This window comes from Schistocerca americana, chromosome X (genome assembly GCF_021461395.2).
Source record: "Schistocerca americana isolate TAMUIC-IGC-003095 chromosome X, iqSchAmer2.1, whole genome shotgun sequence".
In the NCBI taxonomy this organism is placed as follows: domain Eukaryota; kingdom Metazoa; phylum Arthropoda; class Insecta; order Orthoptera; family Acrididae; genus Schistocerca; species Schistocerca americana.
The window spans coordinates 628,446,504-628,453,641 of record NC_060130.1 but is presented as its reverse complement, the minus strand read 5'-3'; the positions used below and the strand labels follow the sequence as shown (position 1 = coordinate 628,453,641).

The 7,138-nt window shown below is 42.8% G+C and overlaps 1 pseudogene; it reads right to left on the bottom strand.

Annotated features, from left to right (window-relative positions):
• Positions 1 to 3,764: 3,764 nt before the first annotated feature.
• On the bottom strand, positions 3,765 to 3,882 carry LOC124557111 (annotated as a pseudogene).
• Positions 3,883 to 7,138: the final 3,256 nt, after the last annotated feature.

The following is a 7,138-nucleotide window of genomic DNA, read 5'->3' as shown; positions in this document are numbered from 1 at the left end:
ACTCCGTTTCGTTAACTCATGAAGAACGCTACTCACAACCATCAAATATACAACATTCAAGATGTCATCGCAAGAACGATACAAGAACCTTAAATAAAAACATACGATTGGGAAATACACTTATAGCAACCTACATACCAAGAGACCAAACATAATCACCACGAACGTACGCACCAATCTACTTTTTCGAGTACATTTTGCACTACAATGTTGTTGCTGCATGGTGTACACTCGGTTTATCGAACGTATTTAATTTGAAAACCAAACTACAATCAACAATATGAATATTAACTAGCATTATGGACGCCAGTGTGAGTGCAAAAACGTTCACTGTAAATCATAGGCTAATGGCGTGATGCAGCCTGATCGCCTGGGCTGATGCCGACTGGCATCAGGTGGCTGTAGGCATGTGGTGCAGAAATTGTTCTGATGAAGATAGGCAGCCAGAAGCTCTTTCATAGAAATGTTTTTCCAATGTTTTGCTGTTGCTGGCCGTTTAGAAAATAAAGTAAATTGTATCTGAGCTACGAACAGACACATAATATTAAGGACAGGTGATGTGTAGTTAAAAAATTACGCAAGTAATGGGTTTAATAACCAGATTTTCTTTTGCGCTGTGCGACGTGTACCATCAGCAGACAGTGCAGCTCAAGTGGCAGGCAACAATTCCTATGGATTCTTCAGCATCCTACAGTTTTGGAAGTTTTCTAAATGGTCGTAATGTGATTTTATTCAGTGATTAATAAATAAAATCGCATGTAAGCACTGGGTAGTCGAGGCAGCTGGTTATAGCCGTTCCATCTAACAAAGAAATAAATCTACTGAACACGTTGTAATCACCTACAAGAAGTCAGAATACTCATCCAGTATGGCGCACAAAATCATGATGCAATCATAGTGAAGCTCCGTGTCTGGTGGGTTAGTGCTACTTTGGTATACATAGGATCTGGGTTCGCATCCCATTTCAGGCAATAGTTTGTAATTGGCACAAACAGATCCTGTTCAGATCTGTTATGTGCAGTGAAGAATCTACGATTGCTCCGTGGTTCCAGATTCACCTTAAAGACGATCCTTCGCTGCCGATTAGATTTCAGACTGGGACACCACAGAGCCGAATATGGCGGCATGTTAAACCTTTCACCAGTAAGCCTTCTTACTCAAGTTAATTTATTTTATTTAATAAACCAAATGCCATGTAAGGTCACATTTCATTTATTCCATCTTTTATTTTAGCCTGAGATCTTGAATGTATTGGTTCTGGATTGAAATTAAAACTCACTTCTTTCCTTTCGTAAGATTTGAACTCTATGTGGCTATTGAGTTCCATCGACTCGTTGTTTCCTCAAGATCCCAAACTCCTCCATGCCTGCACACAAGGCACCTGTCTGAGTTCAACACCACAAAGATTTTCTTCAAGTATTTTCAAACACTAGCAAGAGTACATCTAACTGCTGGAGGAAAATATTTTTGATTTTTAATGTCTCTTCACTCGTGATGAATTTTTGTAGGGTTATCAGCCGAGTGGTGGCGTCGACTTGTCGCAACGTTTCGATGAGTTTCGTACCCATCATCTTCTGTCGAAGAAATTAACGACGAACGACATTAAATAACTAACAAACCTTAAATACGGTGATGTAAAGTTTTGTGTTGGATGGGGATACGTACCCAGCATCTTATCTAGTTGGTAACTAAGAACAACCAAATGTGAACTCTGGAATTTCCTCTGCAGTGTCGAGATGTCTGAGCCTGAAATGGTGAGACGAACGCACTTAGAAGTGGGAGTTAAATATAGGTTTCTTGCGCCAGTATCAGCTTCGGGAAAGTCTGAACTAGAAGTTACGTGACAAAGAGTTCAGTGACGACTGGGGATCGAGCCACGCACATATCGACATTGACTATAAACAAAGAGGACGATAATTATCTACTTCTTTTTCACCAGCTGGGTGTGCCATGTTTAACCTTGAAATGATGTGAAAAAATTCTGTGTCTCTCTGGTAGTCGAAATCGTCACACATCGTTATTGTTGACGAGTGAAGAGACATGCGATTGCAGTCTTTCTCGACGTAATCCAATGATGAATTCTTCTGGGGTTATCAGCCGAGTGGTGTCGTCGTCTTGTCGCAACGTTTCGATGAGTTTCGTATCCATCATCTTCGACAGAAGGTTTCCATACAGCACTTGAAGCTTTTAATTGTAATCTTTCTATCTGGTTAGGTCATCAAACACTTTACACAAAACTACTCGCCAAGCAAACGACGATTAATAGGTGTTTGGAAAACCTTTTAGAACTTGGAACTGTCATTTAATTTTTGGAATTCAGATATTCTTGGAAAATCTCTTATTCGAAAAATAAATTTGTTTTGAGTAAAGATTTCGGAATAAGTTATGTAGTGCAGTTACAGGTATTAGTCGTCTCAGACACTAATGCGAGAAATGTCTCTTAGTGTAATAAAATAAAGGACTGTTTCATCTGAAATAAAGTGTTAAATGATATTTATAGTATCGTGGTATTAATTTACGTGTGGAGTTACTGTCATACAAAGCAGTGTTCTCTAGTGTTCACTTGAGGTAACCATTTTGTATAGTCAAAAGAATGTACTGGAGACTGATTAGAAGACCTGCAAAAGAGAGACGTTACGTGGGCTGCTTGCCAACCGGGCGGAACACAAGTCAGGTCGTTCGGATCTTTGGAGGATGATACTACCTCGGAACAAATATTCTATTATAACTTAGAAAACTTTTAAATCGAGAAAATCTTGTCAATATAGTATTTAGTCATCTATCTGTTACACCAATAATCAGTATCTGAAATCAAATTAAGCAGGATTATCAAAAACTAGTTATAACTGCAATACATTTTGAAGCAGAAGATATTAGAAATTTCAATTTTCGCGACAGGTATGATTATTAAGACAGTAACGAAACTAAGTTAATTTGCAAACGTCACATGGTCCATGGTGAAAGACCGTCTTCTGTCTCAAGGTACAAGATGGTGCACGTCTGACGAAGTCCACCCTCCACACGTCTCATAACAATTTTTAAAAATACATGTAATTTTACTTGCCTTAAAGTCTGTAACTGAAGAATTAACAATATATTCAATATATTCCAAATATCGTTAATATATTATACAGCACTTACAGCTGTAGAGCTCAAAATATTTACAAATGCTGCTCAAAACACAACGTCATGTCCAACTGCAACAAAAACTATAGTAAGTCGCGGAAACTGTTTATGGCGGTCTCTAGTGCGCGTTCCTTCATGTGATTCCAAGATCAGTTATTAAACTGAAGTACACTAACGTCTAGGTACAACACTTTCACCTCCTAGAGGGAACTGTAGAACACATAAACAGTAAGGGAAGACAAGATAGTGCAGCACATACGACAAATAACTGGAGACCGTATGTGTAAGTTCTACATTCAGAAAAAGATTGCTACACGAGAGGAAATCATGGCCAGCTGCAGCAAACCTGCCACAAGTCTGATGTCTCAAAAAATAAGAAATAAAAGTAAGTATTCAAGCCTGTTCTGTGCTCCATCTAAACCACCTTGTAGTTGACAAGTCTTTAACCTCCTCCCGCACAGACACCGACTGGCCACCGTGTCATCTTCAGCCCACAGCCGTCACTACATGCAGATATGGAGGGGCATGTGGTCAACACACCGCTCTCCCGGCCGTAGGTCAGTTTCCGAGACCGGAGCCGCTACTTCTCAATCAAGTAGCTCCTCAGTTTGCCTCACAAGGGCCGAGTGCACACCGCTTGCCAACAGCGCTCGGCAGACCGGATGGTCACCCATACAAGTGCTAGCCCAGTCCGACAGCGCTTAACTTCGGTGATCTGACAGGAACCGGTGTTACCACTGCGGCAAGGCCGTTGGCAAGTCTTTAACCTAATCTATATTAATACTGGGGTTGTGATTCAAATCTTATTTGTTCCTGTAAGTCGCAGTCACGCCTGCTTGGTGCAGTGGCTGACTGTCTGCAGCCCTCAGCTACCCGCCGAAACTTGGTAGAAGTTGTTATACGCGGCCAGTCTCATTAATATGACTACCAGTTATGTTCGACGTCAGAGTCCAATTACCACTCATAGACGGCAGAAGGCAGCACTAACAGTGGAAGGTATATAAGACATCTCGAGGGGGGAGGGATGGGGGAGGGCGAACAGTGGAGTCGGTGTCATAATGAAGCGACTTACGTAACGTGAAAAAGGGCATGATCATTGGCTCTCGAGGCATGGGTGGCAGCATTTCCGCAACGACTAAGTTGTAAACCGTTCGTGAGCTGCCGTGGTTAAAGTATACGATGCATAGCAAAAATGGCGCTTCCCAAAACCGGCACTGAGACAGCTGTTGTGCGCCATGGGCCAAGGATGATAGGGGTGAACGACGGCTGCAGAGACGTGCGTGGGCAAATACACATGGAACTGTTGAGCAGCCGACCGCCCAGATGAACCAAGGGGCTACCAACGGTCTCTCCTCTGTGACTGTTCAGTGAACGCTGCTGTGTACGGGCCTCTGTAGCGGGCGCTTAATTCATGCGCCCATGTTGGAAGCTGTTTCTCTGCGGCTACGGCTGGAATTCGCACGCCGATACCGCAACTGGACTGGGCGTCCACTAAATGGTGTCAGGTGGCTTATGCAGGTGAATCACTTTGTATGCTACAACGGACAGAGGTCCCTTGACGGGTACAGCGTGAAACATTCATCGGAAGGTTCCAGTTCGGAGGAGGAGCGTTATGGTCTGGGGAATGTTTTCGTTCAAAAATGGTTCAAATGACTCTGAGCACTATGGGACTTAACATCTGAGGTCATCAGTCCCCTAGACTTAGAACTACTTAAACCTAACTAACCTAAGGACATCACACACATCCATGCCCAAGGCAGGATTCGAGCCTGCGACCGTAGCTGTCGCGCGGTTCCGGACTGAAGTGCCTAGAACCGCATGGCCACCGCGGCCGGCAATGTTTTCGTGTCATTCCCTTGATGATCTCGTCATTTTGGAAAGCACAATGAATCAACCTAAGTATCCATATATCCTCTGAGACCGTGTCCACCCCTACATGCTGTTCGCTTTTCCACGGCACGATGGTACCTACCAACAGGACAATGCAATGTATCGCTCAGCTTTCAACGTACAAGCGCGGTTCAAAGAGCACCAAAATGAGTTAACCGTACTCCCCTGGCCATCAAATCCTCTGGACTGAAACACAATCGAGAATCTGTGGGACCACCTCAGTCAGGCTGTTCATGCCATGGATCCTCAAACGAGAAACCTAGCGCAACTGGCCACGTCACTGGAGTCGCCATGGCTCCACATCCTTGTCGGTACCTTCCAGAAGGCGGTTATTCAGGCTTCTGACACGTGATCACATGAATGTGACTGGATCGTGTACATTCATGCCCAAAACATTCCATCATGGCAACACTGGACGAACCATTTTCTGGTGGTACAACATGGGAACACGTGACATACGTAGCATTCTAGTATGAAACGACTTAGTGTCGGTGTGGACGGAGGTCTTAGGTTTAATCGATGCGATTGAGGGTATTGTGCGTTTCGCATGTAGTATTCGAGTACTGGAGAAGCAGCATGCCATAGTGAACAAGCACAAATGATCAACACAGATTAGAGACAGGCCACAGTCAAGAGATGTGGACCAGAATTTGTCACCCATTGCGTTATTTCACGGCTTCCTCTCTTCTTACGTTACAATCTTGGGAATAATGGGAGAAGTGACTCATAGGATGCCGTCAGTTTTGTTGTCACTGATGTCCTGATGTTATTGCCACATTTCATGCGTCAATTCTAAATACATAACAATTACTATTAAAATATGTATAATGAAGCCTTATATGAAAGAGTTTCGAGATTTGAATATGCTGAGAGTTACCTTAATTATATTTTCGTATCAAGTTCATCGGCCTCCTCAGTCCGTGAATTAAAAACTAAACAACCCAGTAGATGACAACGTGAGTCTATATTCGCGGCCGATGCAATTGTATGTAGCAAATTTCTAATGCCATAAAACTGTAATGAAACATAGGAAGACCTGCAGAGAATGGACATTTGGTTTCGGGACCAGCAGTTGACCTTCGACGGACATAAATGTACCATATATGCGCAATGACCCACTGCTGTTTAGTCAGAATACTGGCGATAAATCACTGGAACAGTAACAACTGTAAACCATTAAGAGTTTACATCTGGGGCAACCCAGAGTGGAGCGACAACATAAAAACCCACAAGTATGGGAAGATACGTCCATACGGATTCTCACCACGACCTCACACCCCTCCCCCCCCCCCCCCCCCCCCGCCCAAGAAAAAGCATAGTGGCAAGATAGAGCATATGGTATGACTGACGAAGCCAATTTAAAACATATATTAAGTTTAAAAAGAGCTCCGAAGCGTCAAAGAGCAGCAGATAAGAATGAAGAAGAGGACGCAGCACCATAACAGCTGCTGTTTTGCAATACATATTGAGCGTTACCGATCGCATAGAAAGTATCCTCCGCGGAAAAGGTTTAAATTCAAGCAGCCATAAAATCAAAGATGCGTTAAGACCCATAAAAGACCACTCAGATCCACTACACATTGCTATAATATACGAAATCAAGTGCACATTAAACAAAAGATACATAGAAGGCACAGGTAATGTAATGGCTAAAACAACATGAACGACATGTGTACATCAAAAACTCAAGATTCGAAGTCGGGACCTCTGCCTTTCCTGGGCTAGTGCTCGACCAACTGAGCCGCCTAAGCAGGACTCACGACCCATCCTCACTGCTTTACTTTCCCCAGTACCTCATTCCCTATTACCTTTCAAATTTCACATATGCCCTCCTGCAAAACTGGGATTATCATTGATTATCACTGGGATTATCACATGCACGACTATTAGTAATACGAATTATTAGGCAAAAACTGATTTTCGGACCAAAAAATATAAAAGCCATTCAGATTAATTAACATTTATAATTAAGATAAGATACTAAAATCACCACACTATATTTAATAAACGTAATGATGGAGCTTCAGCAATTTTCAAAATGGTTCTGAAATTTGACCAAGGTACAGAAGGTAGAGGCAGTCGATAGGTCACAATCTACCCTCGGTTCCACGCTTGTGAGGCT